The sequence below is a fragment of the Gossypium raimondii genome, chromosome 8 (assembly GCF_025698545.1).
Source record: "Gossypium raimondii isolate GPD5lz chromosome 8, ASM2569854v1, whole genome shotgun sequence".
Lineage (NCBI taxonomy): Eukaryota > Viridiplantae > Streptophyta > Magnoliopsida > Malvales > Malvaceae > Gossypium > Gossypium raimondii.
This window is the reverse complement of record NC_068572.1, coordinates 11154396-11168708: the sequence shown is the minus strand read 5'-3', so window position 1 is coordinate 11168708 and position 14313 is coordinate 11154396. Positions and strand designations below refer to the sequence as shown.

The 14313-nt window shown below is 36.1% G+C and overlaps 1 non-coding gene across 1 annotated transcript; it reads right to left on the bottom strand.

The window, feature by feature from the left end:
- Window positions 1-13131: 13131 nt before the first annotated feature.
- LOC128032241 (small nucleolar RNA R71) lies at window positions 13132-13235 on the bottom strand. Its single transcript, XR_008188369.1, has one exon. It is a non-coding gene; the product is annotated as a small nucleolar RNA R71 (small nucleolar RNA).
- Between the last annotated feature and the right edge of the window lie 1078 nt (window positions 13236-14313).

Below are 14313 nucleotides of genomic sequence, written 5' to 3'. Positions count from 1 at the left end.
GGGTTTAGCAAAATGAGAAGTCTATGTGATAGGAGCCTCTTGTTGTAGACTAGGGATAGGAGCTATGTTTCAGCCAAAGCATTGGGAGAAGGTATTTTACACTTTGATAATTTTAGGAAGATTGTTTTAAAGAACGTGTATTATGTACCTCATTTGAAGAGAAATTTAATTTCTGTAGCATGTTTATTTTATGACAGTTATACCGTGACATTCAATGAAGGGATTGCTATTCATAGAAATTGTTCTTTAATATGTAATGTAAGGATGGAAAAAAATCTCTACTTTATCAAAACAAATAACTATTCGATGCTTCAAACCTAAATAGTGAATAAAAAGCTTAAAACTTCTCACTCTAATGAGGGGTACCTATGGCATTTAAGATTTGGTTATATTAAGCAAGAAAGAATCACTAGACTCGTGAAAGATGGTCCCTTAAGGAAGTTAGTCTTCCACAATGTGAATCTTTCTTGGAAGGTAAAATAACTAAGAGGTCTTTTAATACGAAAGGTACAAAGGACAACCAACCTTTAGAAGTTGTGCACACCAATGTATGTGGTCCCATGAGCATCAGTGCCCAAGGAAGTTATGATTATTATGAGAATTTTATGGACGAGTATTCTCGATATGGTTATGTGTATCTAATGCACTTCAAAAGTGAAACCTTTGATAAATTTTGAGAGTTTCCTATGGAAGTGTAAAAGCAATTAGATTTATCCATAAAGAATCTTCGGTCTGAGTGATGTGGAGAATATTTGTCCGATGAGTTCTTAGGATACCTTATAAAGAATGGGATTTTATCCCAATTGACTGTGTTGGACACTCTGCAGTAGAATGGCATAACTGAGAGAAGGAATAGAACCTTGCTTGACATAGTTCGTTCAATGTTAAGCTATTCACAACTTCCTACTTCCCTTTAGGGATATGCGATACAAACGACTAGCTATAATCTAAATGATGTTCTAACCAAGTTTCTTGTAAGACACCTTATGAACTGTGGCATGGAAAGAACCCGCTCTAAATCACTTTAGAATATGGGGTTGTCCAGCACATGTTCTGGATAAGGATGCAAAAAAGTTGGATGCACGAACAAAACTGTACATGTTTGTAGGATATCCAAAAGGAACAAAGGGATGATTATTCTGCAATTTGAAAAACAATATGATTAAAGGTTCTACTCATGATACTTTCCTCGAGGAAAGTTACATGAATAACTTTAAGCCTCAAAGTAAAGTGGTATTTGAGGAATTTTTAAGAGTGGTAGAACAATCACCAAGTTCAATTCTCGAGAAAGTTATAGAAAAACCTGCAAACGATCAACAACATAAGGGAATCCGTGGCAGTGGGAGAGTTTCTAAGAAACCAGACTTATTCATCTATGATGGTAGTATTTATAATACGGAAGCCAATCATGAGGATGAGGATCCACTCACTTATGAGGATGCTATGCAGGACATTGATTCCAAGCTCTGGAAACAATCCATGGATGCTGAGATGGATTCTATGAAATGCAATACGGTATGGAAACTTGTAGACTTACTGGTTGGGATTAAACCCATAGGGTGTAAGTGGATCTACAAGAAGAAGAGAAATGTGGAAGGGAACGTGGAAACACACAAAACTAAACTTGTAGGGAAATGATACACACAGAAAGAAGGCATCGATTATGATGAAACCTTTTCTCTAGTAGCCATGCTCAAGTTATTTGCATACTATTCTCCATTACCGCTGCTCTCAATTACGAAATCTGGAAAATGGATGTCAAGAGAGTATTCTTGAATGGCTATATTAATGAGACCATTTACATGGCTCAACCCACTGGCTATGTTGTCAAAGGAAATGAGTTAAAAGTTTGCAAACTACTAAAATCCATTTATGGACTTAAGCAGGCGTTCCGCTCATGGAATAAAAGATTTGATCAAACGATCAAGACTTTTGGATTTGAGCAAAACGTTGATGACCCTTCTGTGTATAAGCATATAAAGGAAAAAAATGGTATTCCTTGTTTTGTATGTCGATGATATTTTACTTATCAGAAATAATGCAGGAGAATTGTCATCGGTTAAACTATGGTTAGCTCAACAATTTAGCATGAAAGACTTGGGTGAAGCTAGTTATATTCTTAGAATTTGAATTCTTAGGGTTCAAAAGAATAAAGCGATAGCTTTATCTCAAGCTTCATACATTGATAAGGTACCGAAATGTTTTGCAATGACCGATGCAAAGCCAGACATTCAGCCGACTGCATCAAGTTTTCATCTTTCTTTAGACGATTGCCCTAAGAAAAAAGAAGAAATAGAGCATATGAGTAAGGTTCCATATGCTTCGATAGTTAGAAGCCTTATATATGTGATGATATGCACACATCCAAATATCTATTTTGCAATAGGAATGGTTAGTCGATATCAGGTGAATCCAGGTCTCAGGCATTGGCAAGCTGTAAAACATATATTAAGGTACATTAAAAGAACCAGTGATTATATGCTTGTGTACTCTAGGGATGACCTTACTCCTATTGCATACACAAAATCAGACTTCCAGACCTGTAAAGATTCAAGGAAATCAACTTTGAGAAATGTATTCATTCTAGGTCGTGGAGCCATAGTATGGAGAAGTGTAAAACAAACTTGCACTACTGACTCTACTATGGAGGCCGAGTATGTGGCTGCTTTTGAGGCAACGAAAAAAGTAATATCGCTTCAAAAGTTCTTAACCGAACTTGAAGTTACTCTTAGTATGGAAAAAGCTATAACACTGTATTGTGATAATAGTGCTGCAATAACTAATAATAAGGAAATGAAAGTCACAAGAGGACGCAACACATTGATCAAAAGTATCACTTAATATGAGAGACAGTAGTCGAAGGAATTGTAGATGTGATGAAAATAGCTTCTGAAGATAACCTTGCAAATTCGTTTACTAAGACTCTTGTAACTAGGAGTTTTAACAAACACGTCAAGGATATGGGAATACGAAACATGACACATTTACTTCACTAGGGCAAGTGGGATATTTTTGGGAAATGTGCCCATATTGTAGTAAACATGTAACTGTTTTCTATTTATTTGAACGATGAATAAATAAATAAAGTTAATTTCACATTTCACTATTATGTCTTTTGTATTTATGTCTTTTATATTTTGCATGCATAGCAAAATTGTGACAAGAAAAAAATAGCTCATTGATCATCTAAAGTTCAAACTGAAGATAAGTGACATTGTAAAGAACATTTACATTGCGAGAAAAATGACTTACTTCAGTAGACAATCTAAATGAGCTTGTAATCCCGTAAAAGAATCAAAGTGAGCATTTGATTCAAACTGAGAATGATTATTATGTCATGTACAATTCCAATTGGGGAGATGGCTAGTCTTGGGTATCGGACAGTTGACTCCACATCAGAGACATAGATGTATTCATTGGTAGAACGATACATTGCACTGGGCCTAAGATGAATTAATTATAAATCCATTTGTGAATTAATTCACTTGTGATGTTCATGATGTGATTTACCTAAATCCTGAATTAGTCATTGACCATGTGTGTGCAACTCATGTGCTTTGATAAAGTGGAGGCTTATGCTCTAAAGATGATAGAGCCCATAGCCGGTATGTTGGGTACATGACCTGTGTATGGCATGACTTTACTAGCATCAGTGGAGTTCATAACTAAATTAAAGAGTTAATGATATCCTCTCATTGACATTGTATGGATTGATAAATATGAAACGTGACCACAGTTTGCTTGTTCTTGAATGAGCAACTTATCACAGTCATTTTTTGATAGTGGTCATAATAATCATTAAGAAGACATACTGCTGACAATGAGATAAAATAGGATTGAATTGAGTGAAGGGATTTAACTCAAAGGAATTAAGGATATAATATAAGGGTAACACACACATGACGAGGTCATTGGATGTATTACTTTCGTGAAGAGTATACAATAAGGAGTTTTCAATCATAGTACTTTTTGTGGACTAACTCCATGATTAAGTAATTGTGAATTATTAGAACAACGCTTCTGGACATAATTACAATTGTCAGAGCCTAATTGTATATGTTTGATTGGTCCCTCCGCTAGCTCAACAAAAGCTCGATTGGACTGCATTTGAATCTATAGTAAATTCTACGACTTTGGAAATAATTTAATTGAGTCAATTTATTCGATGTGGAATTAAATAAGGTAGTTGTGAGAATTGTTCAACTAGAGAATTTGATTAAAGAATTTTCTTGAAAAATTAATTTGGAAAATCTAAGTGATTTTTGGAAAAATTAATTTTAATAAAGTAAAATTAAATTAATAAAATTAATTAAAATAATATGATATTTATTGAAGTTAATTTTTAAGTCAAACAATTTGTACAATGGGTAATTGAGCTTGAAAATTGGACCTGAGATCGTAAATTGGGTCTGGGAGCCCAAAACGGAGGCCAAGACCCAAAAACTGGTCAAACTAGGTCCTATATGTGAAACAGGTCGACACTCCAACTGGTGGCTAAACTAGACTGGTCAGGTTGTCATTGACCTGGGCCGAACCTTTAGTAGCTGAACTGACTCGGGGTGCCATAAGAGTGTCACACCTGCATCATCAGACACAGCAGTGCTGGGGTTTGCGGCGGCGACATCTCGATGCCCAGCGGCGATTGGTCATCGATGGTTGAGTAGTAGAAGAGTTACACTTCTATTGGGACTCTACCAGAGAATTTGATTTCAAATTAATTATTTCAAAAATAATATTATTTTAATAGTTTAATTTTAAATTTAATTTAATACTTATCTTAATAGTATTTTATTAATTCAATATTATAGTGATTATCTTAATATTAAATTTAATTTAATGTTTATCTACAAGATAAACATTCTATTATTTTAATAAGATTTAATATTAAATTTAATCTAATATTTATCTTGATAAATATTATATTAATTTAATATGAAAGTGATTAAGTTTAATAATAGTTGAACTCTCTAAACTTTTTCTATATAAGGAGAGTCTTGGGTCATTATTTACACATAATTGAATTCAAGAGAAAGTTGTAGAGAGAAATTCTCTGAAGAGATTATTCTAGAAAATTTCTAGAGATAGTTTTCTGATTTACAATTTGACCCAAAAACTTAGAGAAATTGTAAAATTATCCCACTAGTAATTTTTGTGAATTTTATTTTGATTCGAAGTGAGCCCACAATCAGCAGACGTGAGCTTGAGGATAACGGAGAAGACTACTCGGTCGAAGCACTCATCCTAGAAGAATCGAAAATGTACAATTTTGATTAAGTGTTTGTTACTTTAGATATCACAACCAAGATCTTATTTTGGAAAAAAAATTTAAAACTCTAGTTTTTCCCTAAATTTATTTTTTGTTGCATTTTCCAAACTCGTTTTTCAAACAACTTTGTGGTAATGTTCGTCATCTCAAAGGTTAACAAGTAAAGTAATACACCATTTCACCATAACTAGATGGTTCACAAAGCCATAAATAGGGCTTGCATTCTTCAAAGCCTGCTCTTTTAGCCCTATCTTTTGATATGCGTCCTAAGTTAAAACCTCCACAACACTTCCACTATCAACTAGAATCCTTTTAACCTCAATTCTTGTAGTAGTTGTTGATATGACCATAAGGTCATTTTCCTCCTTATCACATACTGAATCCTCATCCTCCTCATTAAATTCCACTTTTCACTTCTCTTGCTGATATAGCCTCTTCGACGAATTGACTGACATCACACTTTTGAGATAAGCCTTTCTTTTCGTGTTGGAAGTCACCTACTTTTCATTTGTTCCAATTATCACATGTATTTTGCGTCTAACCTTCTGTTTACCTTTATCAGTGCATTGTGATTTCCAACCCTGACCTAACAGTGAGGCATCCTAGGCCATAAAATCTTTTAACTCGCTATTTCTAACAACCTCCTCTATAGCATCCTTCAAAGAGAAACAATTATCAGTCTTATGCCCTCTGTCATTGCGAAAACCACATATGTCTCTCGAGTCAGATCTTGATTGACTGTGTCACATAGGTGGAGGGATTGACAAATGCCCAAACTTCTAACCTGATTAAGAATGTAGGTATGCGAAACATTTAAGGGAGTGTAAGCTTCAAATTTTCCATGAGGAACATACCTTCTTGTGTGCTTACCTTGAGGCCTTTGGAATGCCCTTGATGATTCATTTCGTAAGTACTTCCTTTGTTTCCCCCACCTCAGACACACTAACTCTAAGAAGGAGGACTTTTTTTGCCACATGTATTCTAGCAACCCTAAAACTTCCTGTCATCATTTTGAAAGGTGTTGCGAGCTGCTTTTTTAATTTCCTCTGCTTCAGCAAACTTATGCGTTCTTTCATATAAGTTTGCCAAACTTTGTGGGCTATTATTAGTAAAAAAATATTGCACGTGCCCATTTCAGACTCTCATAATGAAGGCATCAATGGCCTATTGGTCCTCCATGTTCTTTGTGTTCAACGTGGCTATATGGAACAACTTAACATAATCCTGCAAAGATTTTTCATTCCTTTGATTCATTGACATCAAACACATGAGAGTGCACATTATTGTCCTATGAGATCGAAATCTTTCCAAAAACATCTGACCCAACTATGAGAAACTTTGAATGAAGCCCTGTGGCAAAGATAAGTACCAATCCTTCGAGTTTCCTTTCAGAGTCGTCAAAAAAGCTTTACAATTCATTGCATTTGAAGCACCTAAGACATTCATGTAATCATTGTATTGCATGATATGTGCCTTAGGGTCCCTTTTACCTTCAGACATCTTTTTTAGCACTTTGGACTCAGATGTAGGCTCACAACTGCCACTTCTAGAGACAAAGGGTTGTTATAACGAAACAACCAGTCTTTTTCTTGTACATCACGGTGCAATGCTCGAATATCTCTATGTAAAATATCCATATCATTCTACCATGGATTTGCATGTGTTGCCCCAGTCTCCTCTTGGAGAGGTGTGATAGGGTCCTGAAGATCAGAATGGTCAAATTACCTTTTTCTTCTTAATTTTTCATTTGGCCTCAACAACCCTTGTTGAAATAATTGCTACTGCTCAAACCTGGTAATTTGTTGAGTCATTTGTTCCTATAAACTAAATAGTTGTAGCGGCGATGCCCCCTGATCAAAGGGAAAAAATGGTCATTGTCTAGAGAGAGCATTGAGATCAAAAGAATCGGATGCACCTGCCTGGCCTGAGTTACCCAAATTTTTTGGTCGGTTTGCAAACCAAGCAGCAAAAAAGTCCATTTCTCGGGGTTGATTTTTGATGTCAGAACCTCCTTGTTGGTGTAATGGGAAACATCTTGGTTTTTTAATTTTTTGATGGTTGAAAATCTGTCTATGCTCATCGCAGCAAACTGTTGAGTGTTTTTGTGTGAGTGTCCCTTAAAAGGGTTAAATTCTCTATTTATATGATACAATTACTGTTCTTGGATGTGACGTCGTAGGTAGGTCCCTATGCATGCCAACATGTTGATAAATGGCAAAAGTAACATGTTTTAGCCTTATTCTTAATATCTTTTTGGATGATTATTCAATGTAAAATGGTGAATTTTATGCTCCTAGTCCTTTAAATTCATGTTCCTATACTTAGGAGAGCATTTTAGAGCAAAAGGAGCAAAACACGAGTAGAAATTAGAAAGTCAGAGCAAGTTCAAGAGTCATATGGTTTGGGCCATTCCACACAGGCTGGGGACATGCCGTGTAAGCCACATGGGTTGCCGCATGGCCATGTGCTAGACCGTGCGAAAATCACAAATTTCACTCAAAAAATACGAAAAAAATGCAACTTTTAGGTTTTTTGGGCATTATAAAACCTATATATACCAAATGCGGAAAAAAAACTTGGAAAACACCTTTGAAGCCGACTTGGAAATAGATTTCCACAAGATTGAAGATATCATTTTGATTTCTTTGAAGTTTATTATGAGTTTCATTAGTTATTGTGGTTATACTGTCTCTAAGATTATTTTTTTACGATTATGAACTAGTTTTCTAAATACCTAGAGGAGATGTACCCTATGATGAATTCTATCTTTTGGTTTCTATTTTACGCAATAAATACTTGGATCCTGTTCTCAATTTTGTGTGCTTAATTCTTGGTTTAATATTTTTAAATTATGTAACACCCTAAATTTCGGGCCTAGAAGAAATAGGTTTTGAACAAGGGAGCAGTTAGGAGAATTCACATAAATATTTAGTTGTGCAGGGAAATGACACGAATTGCTTGTTTGCTTTAATGACTAAGTGATTTTGGTGTGTGTGGGAGTGTTTGAGAATCTTGGGTTCAAGTCTTGGCTTTTACAGAATTTTTAGTTTTGCTTTGAAATGAATCTGGACAATGGCATATAGGCCTTATAAATAATAGTGTTTGTTTTATGACACAAAAAGAGCTTGTGGTCTAGTGGCAAGGTGGCGTGTTGTGTAACTGTGGGGTTTGAGGTTCAAGTCCTGGGTTGTGCAATCGAGTATTTATTTTGCTGCTTGAGCTGTGTAGGTAGTGGAGTTGGACTGAAAGACAACTATGGGGAGTTTGATTTGAATTTGAATGGAGTTGTTGGGGGAGTTGAGGAGAAATGGGTGGAGTAATCCAATGAGGGATAGGGAGAGAGCTTTTAGGATAAAATCGTGGAAGTGGGGTGTTGATGAGTGTGTGTGCCGAATTTGGTCATTAGGCACTAGAATAATCGGTTTTGGGGGGTTGTTTTTCTCTATCTACTTCGGTTTCAGTCAGTAATCTTTTCATTTTTGCTTTTGGGTGCCGATTTTTACTGAGACTTGGTGTATCTCTCTGGTTTGTCTGATTTTTTTCTACTCATCTCTTTTTTCTTTTGTGTGTTGGCCGAATAGTTTTTTTGGTTTCCCTCTGTCGAATTATCTTTTTATTTTTCTTTCCCTCTTCTCTTTGTTGCTTCTTTTCACTTCCCTACTTTTCCACATCTTGACCGAATAGTATTGAAGTAGTTCGTGTTGCAACTTTCCTTTGATTAGCTCTTCTTCCTCTACCCCTTTTGATCAACTATTTGTCGAATATTTCCTTTTCTCCCTTTTCATCTTTTCAATTTGGTTTTCGGCTTGAAAACTCTTCTCTGATGATTCGATTGTCTTGAGGAGTGAAGGAGTATAAAGTAGTATTAAAGTTGTCGAAACCTTTCTCCCATCTCTCGATCAAAGGTAAGTATGTAGTCTAGCTTTCTAAAGTGAAGGCCGAGTTCTTTTTGTGGTTCTGTAAGTTACCATGTGTGGATTTTAACCACATGAATATACCATCCTGTTTAATAAAATCCAATTGTGGTGCAGATATCTGTCAAAGGGATTGTAGTCAACCTTCGCCAGTGGTATAAGTGGGCTAAGCCACATTTGTTAATCGAGGCAAGTGTTTTGATTTAGGGTGTAAAGGGGAGATTAACCCTTTTGTTCAGCGACTAATGGGAAGTTTTGTATGAATGTAGGTTTTGGTGCTCGTGGATCTTAGTGCATCTTCATAATCAGGTGTGTAAACACCCTATTGCAATCATAAAACGACAAAAAGCCGAAAAGTTTAAAATACGACGTTTGAGACCACACAGGCGTGCGATCGCTCGTGTGGTAAGCCCAACCTGCGAAACATGGGCGATAGACTGTAGAGGCGTCCATGAGCATTTTCATAAGCTTAGGCGGTAATGGGCCATATTGGGCCGAAATGGGCCGTGAGGGCTCAATGGGCTCGTGGGCCCCATACGGATGAAATCCATAAACTGAGGCAAACACTGGACTGGGCGATATAGATCCCATAGTCGTGGTGCATTCTGGGTTGAACGGGACGCACGAACATGTGGGCCCACTTGGGCCTAGTAATGGGCCTTGAGCCCATTTACACCATTTTGACCATTTAGGTTACCTGAGTCACTCGAGGCGACTACAGACCTTTCGAGAGGTTAAAACCCTATAGGATAAAATGACCGAAATAACCCTATAGGATAAAATGACCGAAATACCCCTATAGGGTAAAATGACCGAAATACCCCCATAGGATAAAATAATCGAAATACCCCTATAGGATAAAATGACCAAAATACCCCCATAGGGTAAAATGATCGAAATAGCCCCATAGGATAAAATGACTAAAATACGCCCACAAGGTAAAATGACCAAAATACCCCTATAGGGTAAAATGATCGAAATACCCTTACAGGGTAAAATGACTGGAATACCCCCATAGGGTAAAATGATCGAAATACCCCCATAGAGTAAAATGATTGAAATAGCCCTATAGGGTAAATTGACCGAAATACCCTTATAGGGTAAATTATTCGAAATACCCCCATAGGGTAAATTGATCGAAATACTCCCATAGGGTAAATTGACCGAAATACCCCTATAGGGTAAAATGATCGAAACATCCTCATAGAGTAAAATGACCGAAATACCCCCATAGGGTAAAATGATCGAAATACCCTTATAGGGTAAAATGACCGAAATAGCCCGATAGGGGAAAATGATCGAAATACCCCCATAAGGTAAATTGACTGAATTACCCCCATAGGGTAAAATGGCCGGAATACCCCCAAGAGATGAAATGACTGTTATGGCCTTATATTATGTATGACTGATTTGCTCTATGATATGTATGCCATAGGGTAAAATGGATGTTATACCCCTAGGAGATGAAATGAATGTTATGGCTTTATGTTATGTATGACTGATTTGCTCTATGATATGTATGACTATGATTGAGAATGACATTTTGCAAACAAGTATGATGTTGTGTCACGATATATTGCATGAGGATGGGTTGTTATATTTGGAGGAAGTGTACCGTACTGATAAGGTTGCACGGGTCACCCAAGATGACTGTGGACCTACTGATGGTTATATGCCTTTTATTTTATTGGCAGCTTTACTGCAATACTGTTTAGTGCCGCAATCGATGCTAATCTTGGTATGTCTGGCTGGGTGGGCCAATTTTATCCCCACATGGTGTGTTTGGCGAGACAGAGTGGTGTGTAGAGGCTGGATTGGGTAGGATTTTTAACTGCATATCTGCACTGATTAATGATTTTGTACTGTTACTGCATCAATTAATGATATTACATACTTTTCACTACATGACTGATATTTGTTACTGTTATGGGCCAAGGCCCTACTGATACTATTACTGAAATTGGGCAAAAGCCCTACTGATTACTGGCATTGTGATGGGCTCAAGCCCAATCGTTTACTGTTACGGGAAAGGGCTTAAGCCCACACTAAACTGAACTGTTACTGTAACGGGCTCAGGCCCAAACTGCATTTATCTATTGTTTAATTGACTGTTTGCTTATTAGGGGATTACACACTGAATTTTTGTAAACTCACTCCTCTGTTTAATTGTACATGTAATCCTTAGCCTTAGGCGATTTGGTGCTGCGAGGGACTTGGAGGTGGCCACACAACTGCAGCAGTGCCACACTTGCTTTTATTTAAATTTAAAGTTTATGTTGGGTTTTGTCTATGTTATAAGGCCTTTAATTTTGTTTAAATTTTTAATTGGGTTTTTACTTGCTTATTTTAAACTGCTAGTTTAAGATAGGACAAACTTTCAAAATAATTACTATTTTCAAAGACACAAAATTTAAACAATAGAGTTTCAAAAGCTTTCACGATTTTTAGATCAACTTAGTATAAAAAAGTAGACAACAAGGCAATTATTTTGGCTAGTTGTTTTGTTAAACACTAGCAATTGTTAAACACTAACAAAGAGGTTTTTAAATTTGGAAACGAATTTTTACCAACAAGTCTAATTTTCGAAAGACACTTCAATGTGACATGCCAGATTCGACCATAACGTCTAGGCCGGGTTTAGGGTGTTACAGATTATTAATTCATGTTTAATGTGCTTAGATAGAGAAGGAAAAGTCCTTGTTTAAGAGTAGATCTAGCATAATTAAATGGAGTTGCATGCAATCCTAGAAATAGGATGACATAAATCTACTGGATTAGAGTCAAATCTAATAGGAGGATCTATAGATCAAGTTAATGCGACAATAGGGGTTTTAATTAGAAAGAAATTTCAATTAATCAACCTAGAGTCAGTTGCTCTTAGTCTTGAAAGAGATATTAACATAATTTAGGGATTTCTAAAGATCATGACACTAAGTGAATAAATTGTTTAATTCAGATTGATAGTGATAGATGAAATCTAGGTGGATTATTTCCTAGGTATTATTTCACTTCTTTGTTGTTAATCGATTATTTTCTTGATTTTTTCTTTGTCGTGTTCTTTAGTTAATTAATTTAGTTAATTTTAGTTTTAATCAATCACTCCAATTTATTAGTTAAATAATAGAAGTAGGTAATTACTAGTACTTTTAGTCTTCATGGGAACGATATTTGTGCTCATCGTAGCTATACTATTAATTGATAGGTGCACTTGCCTTCATCAAACTTTGAGTTAGTTTCGTGGACATCAAGGTTTTGGTACCATTGCCCGGATTGAAATATTAGGAAAACTTTATTTATATAAATTTAGCCATTTTTTATTTTAATTTTTTTATTTTTATTTAATTTTTACGTTCTAAATTTTTTGTTTACCTCTGGAAGGTTCTTCTAGTTTATGACTAGAGGAAACCCGTCGAATCCATTACTTTTGATAGTGAGATAAAAAAGACTGCGCACAAAAATCGTAGAGAGGTTAGAGAAACAAGGCAAAGTCAACAGAATATAGTAGACGATTAAGATGAAAGGGATATTACTGTGGAGATGGATGATAATCAAAATGATCAGCTACCTTCTGTAGGTCCTACCTCTCAGACTATGTATGATTATGCTAAGACCACTCTGATTGGGGCTGAATCGAGTATTGTGAGACCCACCATTAATGCAAACAATTTTGAGCTGAAGCCGAACATAATTCTTATGGTACAATAGTATGTTCAATTTGATGGTTTGCAAGATAAAGATCTGAATACTCATTTGGCTAACTTTCTAAAGATTTGTGACACTTTCAAGATCAATGGTATTATTGATGATGCCATACGCTTACAGTTGTTCCCATTCTTATTGAGGAACAAGACAAAACATTGGTTAAACTTATTTCCACGAGGTTCTATCACGACTTGGGATCAGATGACAGAGAAGTTTCTATTGAAGTACTTCCCGCCTGCTAAAATAGATAGGTTGAGGAACGACATCTCTTCTTTTTCTCAAATTGATTTGGAGACATATGATGCATGGGAGAGATTTATGGATCTTTTGAGAAGGCTTCCTCATCATGGATTACCTTTGTGGTTACAAAGTTTGAACTTTCTACAATGGTTTGAATCCCTTGACTAGGCAACTAATTGATGTAGTAGCTGGTGGAATACTGCATAATAAAACATCCGAAAGAGCTCAAGAGTTTATTGATGAGATAACGCTGAATAACTATCAGTGGCAAGTCATGAAAACGAAACTGATTAAAGTAGTTGGTGTTTTTAATATTGATGTAGTTTCTATGTTGGCAAATCAAGTTGAAGCTCTTGGTAAGAAAATTGATGGTTTGAAATTTTCTAAGCAGGTGAATCCGGTAGGGCAATATGATGCAAATGAAGAGGGGGTGATCAATCCAGAATGTTTACTTTCAGTCCTAGCATGGAGCATGAGCAAGTCAATTTTATGGGTAACAATTCTAGACCTCAAAATAACCCCTATATTAATAACTATAATGTAGGTTGGAGGAGCCATCCAAATTTCTCTTGGGGTGGTCAAGGAAATCAAAGGTCACAACCCCCGTCAGGTTTTTAGCAACCTTATCAGCAAGAGAAGAAATCGAACCTTGAGGAGATGTTGGCTAAATTTATTTTATTGTCAGAAACAATATTTCAAAACATTGAAACATCTCTGAAAAATTAACAAGCATTGATTCATGGACTTGAAAATCAAATTGGACAGCTTGCCAAACTTATTTCAGAAAGACCACAAGGGAGCTTACTTAGCAACACTAAAACTAACCTAAGGGAGAAAATCCACGCAATCACTATTTGAAACGTGGAAGGGCCAGTTGAGCCGAAAAAGAAGTCAAAGCTAGAAGCTGTTGTGAAAAGCGATGAAGTTAAGGATATTGTTGTAATGGGCATAGATTGGGATATTGAGGTACCTATGATATTAGGTTGATCCTTTTTAGCCATTGCTAGAACTGTTATTGATGTGGGTACTAGTGAACTTGTGCTTCGTGTAGGTGATGAAAATATTACTCTTCAAGTACGTGATTTTGTGAGAGTCCCTGGTAAGCGAGATGATACTAATTGTTTTGTTAATGTTAGTAATCATGTGGCTCAATGTTATTTGTAGGAAATCCCTCATGAAAACGTGTTGGAG